Below are 27,437 nucleotides of genomic sequence, written 5' to 3'. Positions count from 1 at the left end.
AAAGCATATTCAGTCAGCTTTTACTGTGATAAAAAAAAAAAAAAAATCAATTCCTTATGTTTTGTTTAAAAAATGATTAACTTTGCAAAACTGACACTGTTGTGGAACTGAATTCAGTCAACATTGAACTGAATTGTGCTGAATAATGACACCAGTGTCATCTGTAGAGCTGAGTTATTATTGCTAACTAAAACTAAAACCATAAAAAAACAAACTTTAACTGAAATAAAATACAAAAATAAATTTATATATATATATATATATATATATATATATATATATAAAACTTGTAAATATAAACAACTTGCCAAGCCAGCATTTTTCTTGATGTACAAAAATAATTCAAACTTAAACTGAAATTAAAAATGATCAAAAATATACAGTTGAGGTCAAAAGTTTACACCCCCTTTCAGAATCTGCAAAACATTATTTTACCAAAATAAGAAAAATTATACAAAATGCATGTTATTGCTTATTTAGTACTGATCTGAATAAGTTATTTCACATAAAAGATGTTTGCATATAGTCCACAAGAGAAAATACTTGAATTTATAAAAAATATGCCTGTTTAAAAGTTTACACCCCCTTGATTTTGGTAAAATAATTAACATTTTGCAGATTCTGAAAGGGGGATGTAAACTTTTGACCTTAACTGTATAGACATTTTAAAGAACTACTAAAATAAATTACAATTAATTGAAAACACTAATAATAATAATAATAACAATAATAATAACAATAACAGTAATAATAATAATAATAATAATAAACAACATTAACAAAACTTTAACTAAAATTAAAGTGAACGAAAAAAATATAAAAATGGACCTAATTAAATAAGTAAATAAATAAATAAATGTTTTATTTCATCCAGGTCTAATAATAAAATTAACAAACAAACAAACAAATAATTGCATTTCACCCAGTTCAAACAAATAAATAAATAAATAAATAACTTATTGTATTCCATCCAGGTCTAATAAATAAATTAAATAAAAACAAACAAACAAACAAATAAATAATAATTTGTAATATAAAACTTAGAACCTATATATATATATATATATATATATATATATATATATATATAAAAGTAATAAAATTAATTTTAAAAACAATTAAAAAAAAAACACAAAAAAGTGATTAATTTTGCCACATGAACACTATTATTTTCCTTTTTATTACCGTGAAGCTGCTTTGAAATCTGTATTGTAGGGCTGCACAATTCATCGAATTTCTAATCGTGATTACAATTACAGATGCCATAATTATGTAATCGTTCAAAGGCACAAAAAAAAAAACACACACACACACACACACACTTACATTATTCTGCTTGCTTAAGATGTGGGGATGGGGGTGTTTTTCCTACAGGTTATATTAAGTTTTTTTTTTTCATAGTTTTCATTTTTACTTTTTTATATTTAAAAAAGAAGCTATATATAAAAGGTGGCATGCAGTGCTTCATACAATGGTAAAGCTATTCAAACCATCATTAAATGTATATTGTGATAATCGTAATTAATAATCGCAACTACAATTTCAAGGGAATAATCAACAATTATGATTTTTGTCATAATCGAGCAGCCCTATTGTATTGTATAAAAAACCATATAAATAAACGCAACTTGACTTGCCTTCCTAGAGGTATATGGCTATGTATTTAAGCAGCATCTGAGGTGAATCTGGAGCACATGCAGCTGCAGGTCTTCTGCTTAAATGTCCTGCAGTCGTGAGTTTCTAATGCTGCTTTGTCAGACAGGATGTTTGTCGGCTCCTCCGGGCAGAAGCAGTTTGTCTGACAGGAGATTATTTCACATCATGGGGAGGAAACAAGCTTGAATTCGTCCCGGAGCCTGAAATCTTATCAGACTGCAGAAATATGCTGCCATCTGAGACAAAACACTGAGTTTGAGCGGCTTAAACAAACAAACATTCTTTCACAAAAACTAAAATACTGAAACTTTAACTAAAATTAAAATTAAAACAAAAAATGTAAAAATAACTCATAATAATAATAAATCTCAATGATACTACTGTACTCAGTAAGATTTATTATAGTAGGTGGCTAAAAAGCAAAGTGACAGTGACATTTTCTCTGCAGTAATGTCAGGTTAAGTGCTTTGTGCTGGTAAAAGGTCAAAACAGTGTTGACCTCAGTAACTCACCAGATCAAAGGTCACCCTCAGTGTGGGATCAAACGCTTGACCTTTGCCCTGTAGGAGCAGGAGGAATCAGCCTGTGCAAGGAAACCAAATGAAGCGGACCTAATCTTCACACATTAATACGTCATTTTAGAGGTTTCACATTAGGTTACTGGAATAGTTCACACAAAAATTTACATTTGCTGAAAACGTGCTCACCCTCAGGCCATCCAAGATTAGGATGAGTTTGTTTCTTCATCACATTTGGAGAAATGTGTCATTCCATTACTTGCTCACCAGTGGATGTGAATGGGTGCCGTCAGAATGAAAGTCCAAACAGCTGATAAAACAATACAATAATCCACAAGTAATCCACCACTCCAGTCCATCAATCAGTGTTGGGTGTAACTACTTACTGTAATTTAATTAAAGTAAGGGATTACTCTTATTTTTTCTGTAATTTGATTTAATTGCCTCTTATGTAATTGGACTTAATACACTGTATAGACTGTAGAACATTTAAATACAATAAAATTGTGGATTTAACATCAAAATTTAAAGTGTAACCTTAAAATACAAGCTTTTTTTGTCTAATTCTCACTGATTATCTGATTATTGATTATTAGCATGATTATTACTATAAATGGTTGTTTATTATTTCTTAAAAAGCACATATTAATGTCTTATTCTGCAGGACCTTGATCTAAATCCTTAATCCTACCCGATTCTTAAACTTAACAACTACTTTTCAGGTACTTTTCAAGTATTAATAAGCAGTAATTAGGAGTATACTGAGGCAAAAGTCATATTTAATAGTGAGAACTTGATAATAATTAATAGTGAGAATAATTTATGTTATCTATTATTTATTCGAAAGAATAAAAAGAAAGTTTCATGTCTATGCTTGTATCCTTAACTTGTCGAGGTTGATATAGGATTTAGAAAGCAATTAGTAATAAGTAATTCCCAGATAGCACACATACGTCTGCAAGATGTCTGTTAAAGATCTCTTGATCTGGAAAGCATGTGCTGTGTACAAACGTCTGGCAGACATCTGTAAGATGTCAGCTTTACATGCATTCTAAATCATAAACAAATGTCTGATAAGAAACGTCCAATAGACGTATTACAGATGAGCAAACTACGTAAAAAAACGTCTTGCAGATGAAAATGCAGACATCAAATAGACGTCTCCGAGATGTACGTGTGCTATCAGGGTTAATACTTTTTGGAGAGAGTAATTTGTACAGTAATCTAATTACACTGTTGAAGATGTAATTAGAAACTAGTAATGAATTACTTTTTTAGAGTAACATACACAACTCTGCCATTAACTAACATCTTCAGAAGCTAGAATCTCCGTGTTTATGATAAACACATCCAAAGCATTTTTAACTAAAATACGAGTCAATAATCCATAATAACACTCTCTACACTGAAAATATTTTATATCTTATATTTTGTTTAGAGCCGTTTTGGACTGCTTTGGCTTGTAAACGGTGTTTGATTTCTCTCCAGATTCAGACCAGATGACTATTTCACTGCACTGTAAAAAACAATTTGTTGAGTCAACTTAATGTAATTTGTAACCTGGCTGCCTTAAAATTTTAAGTTCAGTCAACTCAAAAAAAGTTTATTCAACTTGAAATGTTAAATTATACTAAGTGACAACTTAGATATCTGAGTTGAATCAACTTAAAATTTTAAGGCGGCTGAGTTACTTACCCGTCTGTTAAGTTTAGCAAACACAAATATCTAAGTTGTTACTTAGTACAACTTAACATTTCAAGTTAACTAAACTTATTTTAGTGAACTTAAAATTTTAAGGCAGCAGGGTAACAAATTATTTTAAGCTGACTCAACAAATTGTGCTTTTTATTTTTTACAGTGTGGAGGAGTTAAGCGTTATGGATTACAGATTCGTATTTTAATTAAAAACGTTTTAACGATGGATTTGTTTTCTGAACACACACAGTTTTTGGCTTCTCAAGATGTTAACTGATGGACTGGAGTGGTGTGGATGACTTGTGGATTATTGTGATGTTTTTATGAGCTGTTTGGACTCTCATTCGACGGCACCCATTCACTACAGAGGATCCTTTGGTCCATTTTCTCCAAACCTGATGAAGAAACAAACTCATGTACATCTTGAATGGCCTGAGGGTGAGGACATTTTAAGTAAATTTTCATTTGTATGCCTTAACATGACTAAAATTCATCCACAAGGGGTCAGCAGTGACAAAAGGTTTTTTCTTATAGTGTTCAGTAGGACTATCAGAGTGTTTAGCTTATCTGGTTTAACCTCAGAGCTTCCGTGCTTCATATTTCTCATCTGTGGAACAAATTCCTCTTAAATCCCCTACAAACAAAAAGCAAAAACTAGTCTCAGATAAACATAACAGCAGAAATCTTCCAACACTCATATATCTTTGTCAACACGAGTGGAATTTTACCAGCGATCTGTGACTAAACGTGTGTTGGTTTACATTTTGTCGCTAGAGGGCTCCCTTTGTTAGCATCATGTTTGCTATGAGGAAGTAGCCGTGAGGAGGAGGAGGAGGCCTTCATCAAGTTTAAAGTCAAACAAGGAAGGAATGTGGCCGAAATGATAATGTTCATTCATTAACCATTGTGTGTTTTCAGGAAGCAGCAGTAGCAGGAAGGCTAATGTGCTTTTTCTGCCGTATATAGCTGACATTTAAGACTAGAGGCACATGCTAATGAGCCTCTCGAGAATAATTAAAACATGTAAAGACTCACTCAAGAGGAGAAAGAAATCACATAGGAGATCTTTTATTGTTTATCTGTGAGGGATTCATTAAGAATGAAATGCTTCTGCTGACGTGTTGTTTTATTTGCACAAACAAGCTGTCTACAGTGTTTCTAGCACCCAATTCACCAAAATAGTGCAAATAAGGTAACATCACACCCCAAAAATAAATGCTAAAGAGTGATTTGTCATCTTACAGGCTGATTCTGTGTGGATAACATTAATATGACTTTTACTAGGACTTTATTAAAGCAATAGGTCAACAAAGATGTAGCCGAGTTTATTTCTTCATCAGATTTGGAGTAATTTAGCATTACAACTTGTACAATAATGAATTCTCAGCAGTGAATGGGTGCCGTTAGAATGAGAGTCCAAACAGCTTATAAAATCATCATTATAAATCCACAAGTAATCATCTTAAGAAGCTAAAAGCTGTATGTTTGTAAGAAACAAATGCATCAAGACGTTTTTAACAAAATTCAAGTCCATTATCTGTGCTAAATGCTTCCTGCACTAAAAGTCTCATGTGAATCAGATAGAGAATGAATGAATAAATGGATGGGTCGATATACATAATCCACGCATCCATTTATTCATTCCTTCTCTATAGCCTTTCTTCTCTTTATGAACTATTACAAATACTATTTTTAATTTACTGCAAGTAGCACATTTAGTAATCTAATATTATGTTATGAACAGAATCTTTAACCTACAATGTATAACCAACATGCTTTCATACAGAGTAGTAACTGGTTCCGGTAACAGTAAAAATATCCAAACATTCTTATAGCAAGATAAACTTACTTGCAAACTAAAATTGCATGAAATTATTCATTATTATTTAATTTGCATATATTTTTAGTGGGTTTTTTTGCTTAAAGCAAACAGCGGTTTGCCAGTGGGGTACAAAAAGATGCGTTCGCCAAAAACTAATATCTAAATATCACATGCTTTTGCTTCTCATGTGAATTTCTCACACTTTAAGGCTGTTTTTAAACACTTTTATTGTAAATCGAGATCAAGCCAATGATTTTGCAGCGATCAGGTCAGCGTGGCAGTGAACGCCTGTCAAAACCTCCCACTCGAGCAGGATGTGGTCATGTCAAACTTTCGAAATAACTCTCTACCCTTACGGCCGCCTCTCCTTTTATAGGCAAAGACAGCGAGAGGCATTGTGTTTTTATCAGTGTCACAAACATCCTGCAGTCAGTCAGTCAGTCAGTACGGCTCCTGATGCATCATCAGGTCTTTAATTGCACGCCGTTATGGGAACAGAAAGAGTTTAAAAGAGCTGCACGCTGAGATGCTATCACTTAGTTATGTCTCAGCTTCGCCCTAAGACTCCTTGGGAGAAAAGAAAATTTGTGGATGATCATTTGATCAATGATGAGAGATCAGAATTTGATTGAGTTTATATTGAGATATCATGTAGATGTGGACATTAAAATTTAAAATATTCATAAATTTTACTGCAATGCATAATTTTACATTTTACTGTAAAATACATTTTATTATACACTAAATTTATATAATAGTATATGCAATCATTGAAATACACATTAAATGTATTAGTGTTTTAAAATAATTCAAATAATTAACTACATTAAAAATTATTAATACAATTATATATAATACAATTTAAGAAATAAACCCTGCAATGTATAATTTAAATTTTTATTCTAAAAAATATTATATTACAAAAAAAAAACGTATTATAAAATAAAATTACATAATATTGTATAAAATCATTAAAATACACATGAAATGTATTATTACAATGTTTTATTACCGTATAATAAATAAATTTAGATAATTCTACATATAATCATTTAAATTAAATACACAAATGAAAAATTTTAACACCATTCAGCAATAAAATTAAATAAAATTATACTGCAATGTGTAATTTAAAATTTTATTGTACAATTTTATTCTAAAATAAAATTATATAACATATGCAATCATTTAAATACACATTATTTAACTACTACATTTATTTTATTCTATATATTGAAGTTGAAAAACTTACACTGCAATGTTTAATATAAAATGTAATTCTAAAAAATAAAAAAATGATTATATTACAAAAATAAAAATATTATAAAATAAAATGCAAAATGAAAATACACATGAAATGTATTATGTATTACAATATGTTCTTACTGTATATTAAATACATTTAGATAATCTTTTACACAATCATTTAAATACACATTAGTTACACAAATTAAATTTTTTCACACCATTCTGCAATAAAATGAAATTTTACATTTTACTGTAAAATAAATTATTACAAAATAAATTATATAACATTTAAATACACGCGATGTACTATGTGTTACAGTATTTTCTAAGTTAAAAAATCTAATTAATTCATTACAATAAAATTATTAAACTAATTCTTAAATGTTATTATATATATTAAAAAAATGATATATATATAATTATTTTATTGCAAAAATTTTAATTCTTAGAAAATAAAAATATATAATATTATATACAATAATTTAAATACAAATGAAATGTATTATGGTTTAAAATATTTTATTACCATATAAATAAATATAGATAATGTTATAGGTATACTACATTTAAATACACATTAGCTACACAAATTAAAAACAAAATAAGAATGAAATAAATAAAATCACACCATTTTGCAAACTCTTCATCTACAGTCATTTTTCTCTTCCAGCTCAACAGTTCGAAGTGAATCTGACTCAGCATGTTAGTTCAATTCTCAACATGTTTATATTCAGCTTCGTTAATAATAACACATCCTCTTTAATAGCACAGACCTTTCTGTCTGTTCTAAAACTCTTATCACTCAGCATTTACAGTAGAATCGCAGGCGCCGCTGGGCCTTTTCTTTAATATAAAACCATATTCTCCAGCACACCTGAGAACAAAGGCCTGTTTCTCTTATGTGGCTGCAGGAAGCAGCGGTTCATATGAGGGTTACGCAGCTGAAATCCTCTGTCCGGCGTGTGTGTGTGTGTGTGTGTGTAACGGATGCATTAGGAGCGGCGCAGGAGGACGAACACACAGACAGATGGAGCAGCAGACAGAAGAATCTCCTGCCCTTCCCCCCGTCCACTGTTACGCAACACACTTTCACTTTTGAGGGGGTTTCAATGAGTCAAGCATTATGAACCAGACATACGGGCCAAACCGAGGAGTTGTTAGACTGTGTTTTGTACCATTTTCTGGTTATGAATGTTGGATTGGGATGTAAATACGATTTTGATCATAAGCAAATCAAGGAAAAACTATGAAAAAAAGATAATGTGCTTCCCTAAATATGCATAGATGCCACATTTGACCCCAAAATAAATAATAATAATAATTAATAAAAAAAAAAAAAAAAAAAAAAAAAAAAAGAATAAATAAATAAATAAATAAAAAAGGATAAAAAAGGGTAAAGTATATTTTGTAAAAAGAAAACAATTTTTGGTCCATTTTTTTAAAATGACAATTAAATATATTATCTTATTTAAACTAAAAAGGTATTATTTAAGGTAAAAAAACAAACAAACAAACAAACAAACAAAAAAAAAAAAAAGATAATGAATATAATAATATTTCACAATTTTTACTGTTAAAAATTGGAAAAAGAAAAAAATTAAGAGGAAAAAAATGAAAAGTTAAAAGACACTTTGCATAAAGAAAACAAAATCTATTTTTACGACCATTAAGATTTTTCATTGGGAAATTATAGTTTTAATTAAAGTTAAATATATTATCTTATTTAAAAAAAAAAAAAAGTATTATTTAGGATAAAAAAAAGACAATGTGCTCTGCTAAATATGCATAGATATTTACAAATAAATAAAATAAATAAATAAATAATAATAATAATAATAATAATAAATATTGGTCCATTTTTAGGACCAAGATTTTTCATTGTGACAGTTTTTTCTAAATGACAATTAAATATATTATCTTATTTAAACTAAAAAAGGTATTTATTAAGGCAAAAAAAAAAAATCACTAAATATGCATAGATGTCACATTTGACACCAAAAAAATAAAAAAATAAATAATAATAATAATAATAATAATAATAATAGTAAAGAAAATAATAATAATAAAAAGAAAAAAAATACATATATATATAAATAAATTTTAACAGTTTCACATAGAAAACTGCTGTTTAAAATTATAATAATATTTCACTATTTTTACTGTTAAAAATTGGGAAAAAAAAAAAAAAGCAAGAAAGTTAAGAAAACAAAATCCAATCATATTTTTATGACCATTAAGATTTTTCATTGGGACGTTACTGTTTTAATGAAAATTAAATATATTATCATATTTTAACTAAAAAAAAGTATTATTTAGGATAAAAAAGACAATGTGCTTTGCTAAATATGCATAGATGTTACATTTGACCCCAAAATAAAAATAAAGAAAATGAAGAAATTGGAAAAATAATAATAATAATAATAATAATAATAATAATAATAATAATAATAATAATAATAATAATAATAATAATAAAATGAAAAGTTAAACCATATTTTGCATAAAGAAAACAAAAGTCTATTTATAGGACCATCAAGATTTCTTAAATATATTATCTTATTTAAATTTAAAAAAAAAAAAGTATTTATAAACTATACAGCATTTACATATGTGAGTGTTTGTGTACTGACTTTAATATATGTTGATAAAGACTCAAGATACAAAAGTAAACATTCCAGAAAATATAAAAAATAATAAATACATAAAATACAAAGTTATTTACATATTCTGATATTTCTTAAATAAAACAAAATATTTTTAATTTAATAAAATATTATAAATGTATTTAGATATTTAAAAAAATATATATATTTTTTCTAATTTCTTGTTTTTTATATATTTTTATTTTTTAGAATATTTTTGGGGGGGTGAAATGTGACATGGACATTTCTTCCGTGAGATTTTCTGAGAAAGTCGGTCTTCATGCAAATAGATTTCATTCAGTGGCATAGTGTCACACCTTCTTACTATGGTATGTTGTGTGATTCTCTTGCACTAAAGTGCTGCAGATCTCTGCTAAAATGACTAAACATTACTGTAAATGTTATTTAAAATACATTACATGGTTTCTTCACCAGTTTAAGCTCAGTCAGTGCATGGATTCAGTCTGTGTGTGTTTCTCCTTAGGGAATCTGATCATTAAACTCAAGCCTGGCTGTGATATTGCCACAATTACACAGAAACAACTCGTTTACAGTACTGCTTCAAATGTGAATTAAGCGACTTCCTGACAAGACAAGACCATTATGCAATGCAAAGTAACTATTTTCAGTCTGAATATATCAGAAATGTTTTTTGAGCGGCAAATCGGCATATTAGAATGATTTCTGAAGGATCATGTGACACTGAAGACTGGAGTAATGATGTTGAAAATTCAGCTTTGATCACAGAAATAAATTACATTTTAACACATATTCAAAAGAAAAGAGCTGTTTTAAAATTCTAATAATATTTCAGAATTTTTACTGTAATTGAAATCAAATAAAATGATTGTAAAATAAATAAAAATAAATTATTACAAACTTTTGACCGGTAGCGTAGTTAACTTAAGGCAGCATCTCATGTTTCCTGTTTAGACACTTAGGAGAAATAAAGGCCTCTAATCTATAAAGCTTGAGAGGAAATGACTATATGTCACATAACTGACACCATTATTGACCAGATCCATTTCTCACTTCAGTATAACCTTTCAAGCCTGATTTACTGCAGTATTTTCTCATGGTTTCTGGATACTAACTCTCTTTCACAAAGAATAGTGTCATTTCTGCTATCTGAAGTGAGTTTATTGTGTGTTTTTGTTGTTCTGAACCTTTTGTCACTGATGGTTTTCCTCCTTTCAGGTCACTGGAATGTTTTCATTTTCCTCCCACATCCAGTCGAACCTTCATGTCCTCATTGACAGACAAACGAGCGATGCATATCCTCTTCATCGGGGTGTTTCTCTTCTGCAACGAGAACATATCAGCATGGACTTTAAAATAAAGCAGGAGAAAATTAGGGCTTGGGTAAAGTTTTCAAAGTTCAACACACATTAGAAGGGATTTGATTACCTGCCGCAATAAAAATAATTAATAATTAACTTCTTACCCTTGGGAATGAGGCCACGTAGATTACGGTATGAGACAGAACCCACAAACAAATCACAGGTGCTGGAATCTATAATGAGAGAAATGAAAATTAGTTCATTAGTAAAATGTTAAATGTTATGTAGATTCAAAGAAAATAAATGTATATGTAATATTTTAAAATAAATGACTATACATGAAAAAAAATTATACACAGACACAATTTAAAATTATGTAATTGTTAAATGTTATGTATTTAAAAAAAAAGACATCAAAGAAAGTAAATATATATATGTAATTTTGTAAAATAATAATGTATATTATATATATGTACACACACATATACATATACACATACACACACACACACACACACATATATATATATATATATATTTTTTTTTAAAGAAAATAGATCAAGGAAAGTACATATTCATGTAATATTTTAAAATAATTATTTAAATATATACAGTATATATATATATATATATATATATATATATATATATATAAACACAATTGTTTCAAAATATCTAGTAATTTATAATATTATTTATTTATTTATTTATTTATTTTAATGGTTATTTATGCTTTAAAAAGTATATATATATATATATATATATATATATATTTTTTTTTTTTTTTAAGAAAATACATCAAAGAAAGTAATTATACATGTAATATTAAAGTATAAAAAAGTATAAAGAATACAAGTAATTATTTATATTTTAAAGTACTATATATATATATATATATATATATATATTTTTTTTTTTTTTTTTTTTTTTTTTTCTACATTTTGATTTTATGTTGACTCTAATGTATCAAATGTCAAAGCAATGTGTAAATGTTTTTTTGTTTTTTTATGGGTGACCAGTCAAAGCTGTTTTTGTGAGCCATGTCTGGCATTATACAGCCCTTTTTCACTTCCCAATTTAGTCTCTAGTTCTGCAAACTGCAACAAAGGTGCATTTGAACAGTTTCTGACAATCAATGCAGCATTATCTGACATTTATAGGTCAGCTTCTCTCAACTGCGCTTCTGTTCAGCTCCTGGTTGAAATGACAAGGATTCTGCAGTCGTTCGTTTTTGAACTCATGTGTGCAAATACAGGAAATAGGCACACGCAGGAGGAACAGAAAAACACAAACACACACACAAAGAACGGAAGGAGGAAGTTACTGTGCAAAATAACTTAAAAGAATGTGTTGCAGGAACTTCATGTGCTCAGCTGGGGGCCGACACTGTTCAGAGGTGTGAGATCTATTTAAATATTTATGTAGCTTGCCATATGGTCGATAAATATATATGTAGGTTGCTATATGGGCTATATGTACATTTAATCATTTAAATTTAATTAAACAATAATAAAATTATTTGAAATAAATTTTATTAAATTAATAGAAATAATAAAATAAATATTTTTTAACTATTAAATATTAAATATTAGTTCAAATACAACAACTACAATAACAATAATAATGTATATTTTAATTAATATTACTTAATTGAAAATAAATAAATAACACAATTACAGCAGTGGTTATGTAACTTTAATCATTTAAATTTCATTACAAATTAATACAAATAATAAAATATATAATTGTAACTGTGTGTAAATGTATAACAAATTTCATTTAAGAACTAGAAAATTCTAATTAAATGAATTAATTAAAATAATTGTAATTACCTATTTATTTAAAATATTAAAACAATTATTTTTGTCTTTAAATTAATAATATATTAAATTATTGTAATTATATATAAATAAGAAAACAATATATGCACAATTACACAAAAGCTTGTTTTCTCTTATATTTTGTTAAAATAAATGTATTACATAAATTTAAGAATAAATAACTAAATATTATCAAATGTTAATTTACATTAATTTTAACATTTAAATACATAAAACAATTTTAATTACCTATTTGTTTACAAAACAACAACAACAACAACAACAATAATCTATATTTTAATTAATATTAATTAATAAATTCACATTATAATAAAAAATAAATAAATAAATAACAGCAGTGGTTATGTAGCTTTAATAATTTATGTAGCTTTAATCATTTAAATTTAATTAAATAAATAATAATAAAATAATTTTAAATAAATTTCATTAAATTAATACATATAATAAAATAATTTTAACTATGTGTGTAAATGTATAACAAATTTAATTTAAGAAGAAATTATGACATAATCCTAGTTTAATTAATTACAATTATTTTGATTACCTATTTATTTAAAAATATCAAAATAATTATTTTTGTTTTTAAATGATAAATAATATATGAAATAATCTATAATATATCTAGATAAAAAAATAATATGCACAATCACACAAAAGTCAATAAATAAATATTGAATAAATATAAATATAAAATAATATTGCAACAGCATATGATGGTTTTGTGTTTCCTCATTGCCTTAGTGCCTTGTTTTCGTGACTTACGAAGAGGGGAAAAATACACAGTGCAATAATGACCTTTCTGAACTAAATTAAATCGCAAATGATGATGCATATCAGTGAACGTACTTTTCTTCAAAATGCCTGAAAAAGCGTTTAAACTAAAGATAAAGGGGCTCTCAGTTGGGTGAGTTTTATATTTCCTCCGCAGAAAGAGATACAGGAAATGATGTCATCGTGACTAAAACCCCTCGGCTGTTAAAATCTGACAACACCACATTTCCTGCGGCCTGAAAACTCGACGTGAGATTCAGAGCAGCTGTGAGCGCAGGTTTATCGACGGCTGTTTAGACAGCTGGAGTCTGGAATGAAATCCAGCCACATGCACAACCTGATCATGATTATGTGAACTTACTGCAGTAATTTGTGCACTTTAAATGGAAAAGCATGAGGCCATTGTGAGCGGCATCACTCTATGCAGTATTTTGGCGTCAGATGTGCTACAAATGAACATATCAGTCCTCTGCATGTTTCCTGTGACAGACTGCATGTCATGCAAGAAGCCACAGACTCTTCTTGGAGACTTCATCATTGTCTTCTGCTTCTCAGAATGAGACACCACAGTAAAAGACTTATTCAGGAAGTTTAACTTTGATATTTGTTACCTAGACACAAGGTGACATAAACATGACACAGTTTCCCATAAAGTCTGTTAAAGTGATAAGAATTGTTGTGCATTGTGTGATCTGATGTTTTCATTGCAGTGGGCCATTAGTAAAAAATAACTTGCATTTCTACACACTGATCTTTTTTTCTTGACACCTAAAATCATGCACAACACAAATGCCGAGTGAAAAGGTGTTTTTCGCCTACAAAAACTGAATGCTTGATTGCGTGTTTCGTGGCGTCAAACCACACAACTTCCTGTGTGATACATTCATTGGCTCTTCAAATTCCTTGTTTGTACCACAAACAGTTGCTCTGTGTCATGCTCATAATATAATATGCATTATAAATATATAATATGCATTACATTATGAGCATATAATATGCATTATGCCATAAGCATATAATATGCACATTCCGAGTATATAATGTTCATTATATTATGAGCATATAATTTGTATTATATTATGAACACATAATATACGTTGTTATGAGCATATAATATGCGTTATAATATGTGCATATAATATACATATTCCAAGTATATAATGTGCATTATATTATGAGCATATAATATGCGTTATGTTATGAGCATATAATATGCAATATAATATAATGTGCATTATATTTTTGGTATCTAATATGCATTATATTATGCATTATATTATGAGCATATAATATGCATTAAAAAATGAGCATGTAATGTGCATTATATTATGAACATGTCATTTGCATTATAATATGAGTATATAATGTGCATTATATAATGAGAATATAATATGCATTATAATATAATGTGCATTAAATTTTAGGTATATAATATGCATTATATCTTAAGCATATAATATGCGTTATATTATGTGCACATGCGTTATATTATGAGCATATAATATGCGTTATAATATGTGCACATTATATGCATTATATTATGAGTATTTAATTTGGATTATAATATGAGTATACAATGTGCATTATATTATGAGAATATAATATGCATTATAATATAATGTGCATTATATTTTAGGTATATAATATGCATATTATGAGTATTTAATATGCATTATATTATGAGTATATAATATGTATTACATAATATGTATTATATTATGAGCATATAATATGCGTTACATTATGTGCACATATAATGCGTTATATTACGAGCACATAATATGCATTAGAATATGAGCATATAATATGCGTTATAATATATGCATTATATAATGAGCATTTAATTTGCATTATAATATGAGTATACAATATGCATTATATTATGAGAATATCATGTGCATTATAATATAATGTGCATTATATTTTAGGTATATAATATGCATTATATTATGCGTTATATTATGAGCATATAATATGCGTTATAATATGTGCATATAATATGCATTATATTATGAGAATGTAGTATGCATTATAATATAATGTGCATTAAATTTTAGGTATATAATATGCATTATATCTTAAGCATATAATATGCGTTATATTATGTGCACATGCGTTATATTATGAGCATATAATATGCGTTATAATATGTGCACATTATATGCATTATATTATGAGTATTTAATTTGGATTATAATATGAGTATAAAATGTGCATTATATTATGAGAATATAATATGCATTATAATATAATGTGCATTATATTTTAGGTATATAATATGCATATTATGAGTATTTAATATGCATTATATTATGAGTATATAATATGTATTACATAATATGTATTATATTATGAGCATATAATATGCGTTACATTATGTGCACATATAATGCGTTATATTTTAGGTATATAATATGCATTATATTATGCGTTATATTATGAGCATATAATATGCGTTATAATATGTGCATATAATATGCATTATATTATGAGAATGTAGTATGCATTATAATATAATGTGCATTAAATTTTAGGTATATAATATGCATTATATCTTAAGCATATAATATGCGTTATATTATGTGCACATGCGTTATATTATGAGCATATAATATGCGTTATAATATGAGTATACAATGTGCATTATATTATGAGAATATAATATGCATTATAATATAATGTGCATTATATTTTAGGTATATAATAATATTGAGTATTATAATATGAGTATACAATGTGCATTATATTATGAGAATATAATATGCATTATAATATAATGTGCATTATATTTTAGGTATATAATATGCATATTATGAGTATTTAATATGCATTATATTATGAGTATATAATATGTATTACATAATATGTATTATATTATGAGCATATAATATGCGTTATATTATGTGCACATATAATGCGTTATATTACGTGCATTAAATTTTAGGTATATAATACATAATATGCATTAGAAAATGAGCATATAATATGCGTTATAATATATGCATTATATAATGAGCATTTAATTTGCATTATAATATGAGTATACAATATGCATTATATTATGAGAATATCATGTGCATTATAATATAATGTGCATTATATTTTAGGTATATAATATGCATTATATATTATGAGCATATAATATATTATGAGCATATAATATGCATTAGTTATAATATGTGCATATAATATGCATTATATTATGAGAATGTAGTATGCATTATAATATAATGTGCATTAAATTTTAGGTATATAATATGCATTATATCGTGAGCACATAATATGTGTCATATTATGAGTATTTAATATGCATTATATTATGAGCACATAATATGCATTACATAATATGTATTATATTGAGTATATAATATGCATTATAGTATGAGCACATATGCGTTATAATGTGAGCATATAAGATGCGTTAATATATATGTGCATATAATATCCATTATATTATGAGCATTTAATTTGCATTATAATATGAGTATATAATATGCATTCTATCATGAGCATATAATATGTTTCATATTATGAGTATTTAATATGCATTATACTACAAGCATATTGTATGCATTATGTAATATGCATTATATTATGAGCATATAATATGCAATACATAATATGTTTTATATTATGAGCATATAATATGCATTATATAATGAGCATGACACAGAGCTCATAATGCATGCTTATAATATAACATGCATCAGAAAATTTAATTTTAAATGCAAAAAAAAAAAAAAAAGCATTTTATGTGCAAATGTGTAAAAAATATATGTAATAGATCACATATTATTACATATGCATGTAAATACAACAACTGTGTTATGGAAATTGGTTAAAATGTGTTACTGTTAATGCAAAATAATATAGTCCATATTCATATGAAAGAGCTGAAAGAAGTAAAAGAGGTGCTGATTAAAACAAAAGTGTGTTGGCATATAATTCACAGATCTAGAGGTTCTTGTCACCCCATTACCAGGTTCAAATGTTATGCACATAACATTACAATTATGTGTTCAGTCACATCAAGGCTCAGTCACATCAAGAATGATAAATTATAATGATAACTACATTAGCAGCCACACCACTGGACCACAACGATCTGTTAATTATAAGTGTGCGCTTCAGTTTTGACGTTTGTTGCTTTAAATAATCAAGCTCTTTACAGTCAGATGGGTGTTTTTATTCTTCATTAGCTGAAAATAATTCAGCTGGATTCTGCTATTCTCTCAGAGTTGAAGTGATTTTATAATTTTTGTCCTTTGTGTGAATCAGTGTTGTTTTAGTATCACTGAGTTTATTACTATTTTTTAATTATTTTTTATTTTTAAATTTCATTTTAGTTTTAGTAGGCTTTAGTAATTTAGTTGTGTGTTTTTTTTTCTTTCTATTTTTAGTTTAAATAATTCATTTTTATTAGTTTTGTTGTTGTTTTAGACAGTATTTGAGTAATATTTATTAATATATATTAATATTAATATATATTTTTTTACATTTTATTTTAGTTTATTATAATTATAACTGTGTCGTTTGGAACACGCAATCAAGTGTTTAGTCTTTGTAGGCACTCTTTGAAAAAAAAATCACTCTTTGAATTTTCTCTTTACTTAATATTTTATTTATTTAATAATTTATTTATTTCAATTTTTAGTCATTTTTAGTTTTAGTTTTTTTAATACATCTCATTCATCTAAATAAACAAAAAAGATAATAGATGCATAAAAATATTATCATTATTATTATCATTATTATTATTTTATTATTATTATTATTATTTTTTAAGCATTTCAATAACTTTTTTTTAATGGTTTTAGTTAAATATAATAACCCTGGCATGAATGGGCCTCAAGACTGCATTTTTCAGAATGAATCTGACTTTTGGGGAGTCTTTTCTAAAATCTTAATCAACTGCTGTTTTTCTTCATGAGATCTTCAAGAATTCAAAGTACATAAAGCCTCAACACAACCTTTAAACTTCAAGGCTTTTTAAACCTTGAGGAACTTCTCTAGTAACCTCTGTGCTGATGTTTGGCTAAAGCAGAACTGTGCCTGTTTGCACAAACTAAAGTTCCTCTTTGTCTTTGGTCTGTTTTTTTTTTTTTTTCACATAATGTGATAAATCTAAGTACTCTTCACGCTCTTTACTTCTGTCTCCGTGTTTCTCTTTAATTCTGTGTCTTTCCATGTGAGAAGATTCAATCCCCCAAAACACTTGGAACAAGAGATGATTGTGTGTGTGAGTCTGATACGAGAGCAACATTCCTCAGTTGAAAAAAAAAAACCCCTCTAATGCTAGCAGATTTTTTTTTCCACCCCCTAATATGGTGAAAGGCTTGCGCGGCAGTGAGATAGTTCAGCGCTTACATCATCAGCGTCAGCGCTCTGGAGTGAGGAGTTCTGGGGGAAAATGTGTGACGTTTCTCTGAAAATAAACCCATTCCACTCTTTTACGATAGATAAATATTACAAAAAGCTACAGCACCTCCCTTATTTATGGCCTTATAAGGGACTGGTTTTCACATTTTGGAAATAATTGAATGGGAATATTATGGATTTCTGTGGAAAAGATTTAAAGAAATGGTCAGGCTTTAAAGAATCACATTCTTATTGGCTTCATATGAAAGCATGATCAAACTCAATCACACCAGATATGTGTTTGTCTCATTGCACTGTTATCCATTCATCTATCCATCCATCTATCATAAAAGATAAATATCCTAGCAATCATCCAGAACACCAAAGCAACTGCATTGCAGCCTCCTCCAGCCACAGAGAATACTTCAGAAACTGCATTGCAATACCTTAGCAACCACCCAGAATACCTTAACAACCATGTAACAACACCCTTGCAACATCCAACCATCTGGCAACAATCTAGCAACTGCCCAGCAGCCTTCCGGAACACTTAAATAACAGCATAGCAACACCCTAGCAACCATAGAGAACATCTTGGCAACCACCGACAATACCTCAGAAACTGCATAGCAACCACCCAAAATACCTTAACAACTGCATAACGCACTTGCAACATCCAATCATGTGGCAACAATCTAGCAACTGCATTGAAACCGTCCAGCTCACTTAGGTAACAGCATAGCAACACACTAGCAACCATCCAAAACACACTGGCAACCACTGAGAATACTTCTGAAACTGCATAGCAACACCATAGCAACAACCCAGACCCTAACAACTGCATAATAACACTGTTCCATCATCCAGCCACATGGCAACACACAAGCAACTGCATAGCAATGCCTTAGCAACCATTCAGAACACCCTGGCAACCACTGAGAATACTTCTGAAACTGCATAGCAACACCACAGCAACAACGCAGAACACCTTAACCGCATAACAACACCCTAGCAACCATCCAATACACCCCAACAACTGCATAACAACATCTTTGCAACATCCAACCATCTGGCAACAATCTAGCAACTGCCCAGCAACCATCCAGAACACTTAAGTAAAAGCATAGCAACACTTTGCACCTTATCCAGAACACCCTGGCAACTACAGAGAATACTTCTGAAACTGCATAGCAACACTATAGCAACAACCCAAACCCTGACAACTGTATTACACTGTTGCATCATCCAGCCACATGGCAACACGTAAGCAACTGCATAGCAATGCCTTAGCAACCATTCAGAACACCCTGGCAACCACTGAGAATACTTCTGAAACTGCATAGCAACACCACAGCAACAACCCAGAACACCTTAACCACATAACAACACCCTTGCAACGTCCAACAGTCTGGCAACAATCTAGCAATTGCCTGGAATCCATTCAGATCACTTAAATAACAGTACAGCAACACCCTAGCAACCATCCAATACACCCCAACAACCGCATAACAACACCTTTGCAATATCCAACCATCTAGCAACTGCCCAGCAACCAACAGAACACTTAAGTAACAGCATAGAAACACCCTAGCAACCATCCAGAACACCCTGGCAACCACTGCATAGCAACACCATAGCAACAACCCAGACCCTAACAACTGTGTAACACTGTTGTATCAACTAGACACATGGCAACACCTAAACAACTGCATAGGAACTCCAAAGCAACCATTCAGAACACCCTGGCAACCACTAAGAATACTTCCTAAACTGCATAGCAACACCTTAGCAACCACCCGAAATACCCCAACAATCATATAATAACATCCTTTCAACATCCAACCATCTGGCAACAATCGACCAACTGCCCAGCAACCATCCAGAACACTTAAGTAACAGCATAGCAATACCCTAGCAACCATCCAGAACACCCTGGCAACCACTGAGGATACTTCAGAAACTGCATAGCAACACCATAACAACAAGTCAGACACTAACAACTGCATAACAACACTGTTGCATCATCCAGCCACATGGCAACATCTAAACAACTGCATATGAACGCCTTAGCAACCATCCATAATACCCTGGCAACCACTGAGAATACTTCCTAAACTGCATAGCAACACCTTAGCAACCACCCAAAATACCCGAACAACCACATAATAACACCCTTTCAACATCTAGTCATCTTGCAGCAATCCAGCAACTGCCCAGCAACCACCCAGAACACCCTGGCAACCACTGAGGATACCTCAGAAACTGCGTAGCAACACCATAGCAACAACCCAGACCCTAACAACTGCATAACACTGTATCATCCAACCACATGGCAACACCTAAGCAACTGCATAGAAAAACCTTAGCGACCATTCAGAATGCCCTGGCAACCACTGAGAATACTTCAGAAACTGCATAGCAACCACCCAAAATACCCTAACAACCACGTAACAACACCCTTGCAACCTACATGGCAACACTGTAGCAACTTCCATCCAGAACATCAAAGCAACTGCATAGCAACAACTATTCAGATCACACTAGCAACCACCCAGAATGCCCTAACAACCGCATAACACCCTTGTAACCTCCTACCAACCACATGGCAACACTGTAGCAACCATCCAACACACCTAAACAACCACAAAGCAAAACACACAACTAAATTACTAAAACCTCAACTAAATTTCACATGAAAATGGAAAGTATATAAAAAATAAAAACTAATTCAAAATATAATAAAGACTATCTCAAAGATACTAAAATACGTCATCTGACATTTTCAACAAGAAAGAAAAGTCAGGAATCCTGAACTGATTGCATCATGAAAAGTGAGTTTTACATACCAGAAATACCAGAGCCATTCGATTAGACGGGAGGATCTGAAAAACAAGAGGAATTCATGACGTCAGCTGAAAGTGAAAGCTGCTTCAGAATCAGATATCATTGTGAAAGATTATGCAAACAAACTCTTATTTAATTTGGATTAACGTGCATCGATATGTTATCTGTGAATGTGGATTATGAACATAAACATGGTCGATTTTGTTTTCTTGTTGACTTTAAAAGCAGCTCCATTAGTCTTTGTCAAACCCACACAGAACCAGCGGCCAACAATCGAGCAGCTCATCATTCACAACACTCTACACGTCCCTCGTGTGTTCATTTATTAAATATTTTGATAATGATTTAAGCTTCCAATAACAAGTGGAGTACTCCGTGTTCCATTTAACCCATTTCGCATTGTTAAAATCCCCAAAAATCAATGCGACAGAAGTCTGCAGGTTCTGCTTTTAGTGTGAAAGAGGAGAATTAAATGATGTTATCGAACACCGGCCTGCAGTCGCTTCACAATGCTCTGGTAAATGTGTTGTTCTGAAAGCAGTCATTAACCAAATCCTTCCCCCTCTCTATTCTGTGTTATGAAGGGGTTTTGATTTCAGAATAAATCTAGGCGTCATTCCACTCTCCCTTTTCTGTTTACAACCAAAACTAACTAGATCAATAACAGGGCGACCAGTTTTACAAGGTGTGTCTCTTCTCACAGTGAACCAATATACATACAAATATATAAATATGTCCCAGCTCATCTTTTAGGTCCACTGACTTGTTTTTAGAAAGGAAAATCATTCCTTTGGCATTGCAAGATGATTGCAGATCGCTTGTAGTGCACTCTAATCATTAAGAGAAAAAAAAACTAACTGTATGTGCAGGTAATATAATATTAATGAAATAAAAGGCCACTTAAGTGCACTTAAAGACACTTTCATGACCGTTTCTTAAAACACACTTTGTTAAAAAAATGTCAAACTAATAGTTTTACTCTGAAGTAATTTGTCATGCTTTAAAAAAATACACTTATTCTGATGTGCTGAATGCTTTTGTAATTTTAACTGTGGCATGTTATTTGACATTACATGCAAAATTAATATTTTTAAATGTACTAAATTGCAACTTCATTACAAATGTGCAGTTACAAATAGATTTAAATGCATGACACAATTCAATAGAAATATTTTATAATAGTTATAAGACAATTTAGAAGATAATATTTAAGACAATGTATAAATAATTATGAATTTACAAATGAAGATATTCTTATTCCTACTTAAGTGCATCAAAAAAGCACTCAAAACAAATTGCATTTAATATACATTTAAACTAACATACTATATTTAACATGCAATTAAGTGTCCAAAAACTTTACATTCAATTTGCACTTAAGCATGTTCTTTTAAAGGATATTATACAAATACTATATTTAAAAGTATGCTAAAATGCACATTTTCACAAGGGTTAGACAATATTTTTTCTGTCTTTCAGAAAATCAGCTTTTGAATGTGGCTCATCCGATCAGAATTTAGATTCAGTTTTATTAAGTACTTTTTATCCGCCGTGACCAGTCTGGAAAATATCACAGCAAGCTTAAAGCATGCGCACAATAAGCCAAAGATTTCATTTCAAGATGCGTACATTTATGACACTCACATCTCCTTTTAATAACTCACAGTGTTGTACAATAGAAATAAACAGTCATTTGATTTCTTAATTGTTTTTGATTCATAATGCCATAACACTAACTGAGCATTCATTGTATTACGGTGCGGATAGGCCTCTTTAAAACTGCAGATTGGCGAAAGGATGTGATGATTTTCCCAGGAATGCCATTGCTGTGGAATGATGATTGTATTTTAATCTGGTGAATACGGGACACAACTGTTTGGCTGGAAAGTTTTAAAAAAAATGGTCTATTGCATAAGCGACAGCTTGACTGGCTTGTGAAATGCCCCGAGATTTAGGTCAGTACCTCAGAACAAGGTACTTTTGTGGTTTGAATGTTAGCGTCATTCATTCAGCTGTCATGAGGCTAAAAACAAAACAATACAAAGAAAGAAATGGCTTTCTAGGCATATTTTGACCTTTGACCTTTTTGATGCTAAAGGACAAGGGTGTACGTTTGATTTTGGCTTTGATGGGGACATAATGGCAGATAACAGATGTTTAACTGTTTGATCAAAATTATTCCTATAGACAATTTATAGTGTCTGGACTAAATTCTACTCCCTTGAAAATCATAACAAGTGTTATGAAAAGTTATTTTCTTAAATATGAAGAGGTGAAACAACAGATTAATGAGTTCATCCAAATTTCACAAAAAGCTTATGGACGTAATTATAATATAAGTGAGTCACTAAAGTCAGTTGCTGTTTTTGGCACTCTTCTGAGGAAGATGCATTCACTTGTTTTGTACCCACACAAAGACATTTTGATCAGTTCTTTTAATGTTCATCCAATCTCATTTAGTAAGTGACTTTTCTTTCTGTTTTAAAGATGTTTTCTTTGGATTAGAACGACTCAAATACAGGAAAACATAACTTAATTTGTTTCCCGCTAGCTACATTTCACATGCAGAAACAAAAATATGGCCCTAAACCTCTTCTCTTTATTTAAACATGATCTATACAAGAACATGGAACTATACTGGAATGTTCTGTTAATCCTAAAGCAGTGAAAACTGCATTTCTGTATTCATCCTATGTGTCCAAGTAGGGTGGGAAAAAACATTCTTTCTTTCTTTTTGTTCTCTTTGTTTTCATAACTTTACTGCTTTAATTATTTGAGGTTTTGTCCTGTTTAATAAAACAAAAGATTAGAATTAGAAAAAAATAGGAAAAAGATTTGGGATAAGCACTCCCAAGTTCCGATCTGAATCAAATGATTCGCGAACCGCCTTCACTGATGTTTAGCATTTTTATAGAAATAAAAATCATTAGTTCAGTTGGAAAACATACGCTACAATTCTAAACTGAGAGCATCTGCTGTTCCAACGTGATCTCATGATAATACATATTTTTAATTTTTTTTACATAAAAAGTGGTTATATAAAACATACATTTACTTACGTTTTTTCCAGACATTAAAACGTACAATATTGACGTATTTACTGTACAGCATCTAAACGTACAAATACTTACGTATTTTCAGCATTTAAACGTACAATACAGACGTATTTACGACACCTAAAAACGAATCCTAATGAATATTCAAATCCCGGTATTAATTTCATCATTATTGTTGTTTTTAGTTGTCGTATCAATGGCCTTATGTTTTCAATTGAATTATTAAATTGTTTAATCGTTTACTTAATTGTTTATGAAATGATGATATTTCGTTCTGTTCTGTGTGATTCCTGCTGCCAGCTCATTTTCAAGATACATAATGTTGAACAACATAATGTTAACTACACTTTAAAACCTTGAAATAAAAAATATTTACTTTCTTTGCTGTGGTCAAACATCCTTTACACAGAGTGCGCGTTAATCACAAAATCAAAAGTTAAAGTAAACAGCGCAAAAGCGATTTCAATACCCTGCATACTGATAGCGCAAAACTATATACAATAATACAATGTTTCGGGGTGCAAGCAGTAAGAAAAAAAAGGAAAAATTAAAATCTAGCTCAGCTGAATATCGCTCCAATTTTCGTGATTGCCTGTTAGGCTATGTAATGTGGGGCCAGGGTGGGCCAAGCTTTTGAATGGGTGGGCCAGGCCCACCCTGGCCCCCCCCGTGGAGCTGGGCCTGGTTTGAGCACTGCAGTTCAGTTGCTGACAGTTCAATAGGAAATCAGTTAAAGGCATCTAGTCATTTCTTACCATTGAAATGAATGTTACATTTATCAGTTTGTATTGTAGCAAATATTTGGGAAATTATTGTTGTATCTGACTGTATATGTATCTAGTCTATATAGAGTGATAGTCAATGTAAAAAGAGCAAATGGGAAAAGCAGATAAACACAAAGCATAACTAAGTTTTAACTAAAATATGAGTCCATAATTCATAATAATGCTTCTTCCAGTGAAAAGTGGACTGGTTTGAATCAGGAGAAAATTTGCACAGATCAAGCACTGTGTGGACTGTCATTCTGAAAGCACCCATTCACTGTAGACGATCCATTGGTAAGCAAGTGATAGAAAGCTAAATTTCAAATGATGGTGCATTGCCATTTTTTGCCATTTTTGGTTAAAGTATTCCTTTAAAGGAAAAGTTTTTTTAGACTGTTTAGCAATCACAAAGTAACCAGCAGTGATGACGACATCATTCAACATTTGCACCATAAGTCTTTTTTTTCCCGTATTGCTGCTGTGACACTTTGTTGATTTTTGTGTGCAATGATAAATGCTGCAAAACAGCAAGATGTTAGTAAGTTTTAGGTCATGTAAGGACTTCTGACTGACTGGGTTGAGCGAAATGCAAAAATATTTCCACATGTTTTAGGTTATTTTTAGAGCTTGTGAGAGACAGAGACATTTCACATGATGAGTTTAATGCTATCAGTTCTTTTGGTCAGGACATTATTATCAGCTTTCCCATGAATAGGTCCTGGAAAAAGGAACATGCCATCAGTGTAAACAAACATCTTCCCCCTGAAGAATTCACAGCCAGATGTGAATTGTGTGCTTGCTGGCAGATATGAGTGCATTTATGTTTTTAATTTAGCTATGCAAGGGTTTTCTTGCATCAGAAACTGATGCACAAAAAAAAAAAAAAAAAAAAAGCATGTTTACAAATGCTTCATGTGTGAAATGACACCGTAAGAGCAACTTGAAGAGGTTATGATTAATTTATAATGACATTTAAAAGTAAATCTGTTTTTTTAAGACTCCACTGGGTCTCTGGAATATTCATTATTAATTTGTGTTTATTAATATTTCATATTTCCAAGTAGGCTTCTCAGCAGGGAATTTAATTACAAGGAAAATGAACAAAATTCCTTTTGATTTAGATGTTTGTCTCAGTTTGCACTATTCCCAATGTCTCAGTTCCATTAATTTTTATGTAAATAATGACGTAAATAAACCACCACATTTTAAAAAGACCAACCACAGCTTAAAGTTATCTAAAAATGCAAAACTATCAATGGAGAACTAAATTCAGAGATGAGAAAAACAGCCAAAAAAGCAAAACTTACATTTTAATTTCAGATGGCTGAAGTCCATTTGAGTTGAGTTAAAGTGCAACCGTGACGCCCACTTTTCAGAAGTCCTGCTTCACATTCCCTTTCTCCAGAGGGATTTCAGAAAATTCTTCAATAAAGAGCTCTGATCCATTAAACCAGAGCAGTGAATCACAGATGAATCACAATGTCACTTGATTTTATACAGCCTAAGAAAATCAGGAAAAGAAACAACATTTTTTACAAGGCACTGAACTAACAATATACAGAGCAATATAAAATTATAAAAACAGTAAATTTTAAGTGCATAATATTGCATAACAGTGCAGTAAAGTGTGAAGTAAGTTTCATACGCTTGAGATAAAAGTGGACACATGCTATATTTGTTCATGTTTGTTTTAAAGTAGAGGCCAAGGTTTTCTGATTTGGGATCTGTTCGCTTTATTCTTGGATCCAAATGTGACATGTAATGAGATTTCTGGATGTCTGACGTTAGCTGTAGTTATTCTGGCTGACTGCAGCCTGTGGAACTTCCTTTCTTGGCCCTCATTATAGAAACCTGAGTGTTTGTATCTCTATGTGAGCACATGCTGTTCTTCCTGTATTTTAGACTAAATGTTATCTGCAATTTGACTACACTTATTCAGCAA

The 27,437-nt window shown here is 30.2% G+C and overlaps 1 long non-coding RNA gene across 3 annotated transcripts; it reads right to left on the bottom strand.

Annotated features, from left to right (window-relative positions):
- Nucleotides 1-1,639: 1,639 nt before the first annotated feature.
- Nucleotides 1,640-26,993, bottom strand: LOC127171309 (uncharacterized). Of its 3 annotated transcripts, none has more exons than XR_007828493.1 (7): nt 26,803-26,993; nt 21,678-21,713; nt 11,026-11,094; nt 10,748-10,883; nt 2,364-2,484; nt 2,169-2,272; nt 1,640-1,892 (listed from the first exon to the last, which is right to left on the bottom strand). It is a non-coding gene; the product is annotated as an uncharacterized LOC127171309 (long non-coding RNA). The 3 variants fall into 3 exon arrangements; XR_007828494.1 differs by having other exon boundaries at nt 2,169-2,239; XR_007828492.1 differs by having other exon boundaries at nt 2,169-2,484.
- Nucleotides 26,994-27,437: the final 444 nt, after the last annotated feature.

This window comes from Labeo rohita, chromosome 9 (assembly GCF_022985175.1).
Source record: "Labeo rohita strain BAU-BD-2019 chromosome 9, IGBB_LRoh.1.0, whole genome shotgun sequence".
NCBI lineage: Eukaryota > Metazoa > Chordata > Actinopteri > Cypriniformes > Cyprinidae > Labeo > Labeo rohita.
This window is presented reverse-complemented; position numbering and strand designations above follow the sequence as displayed.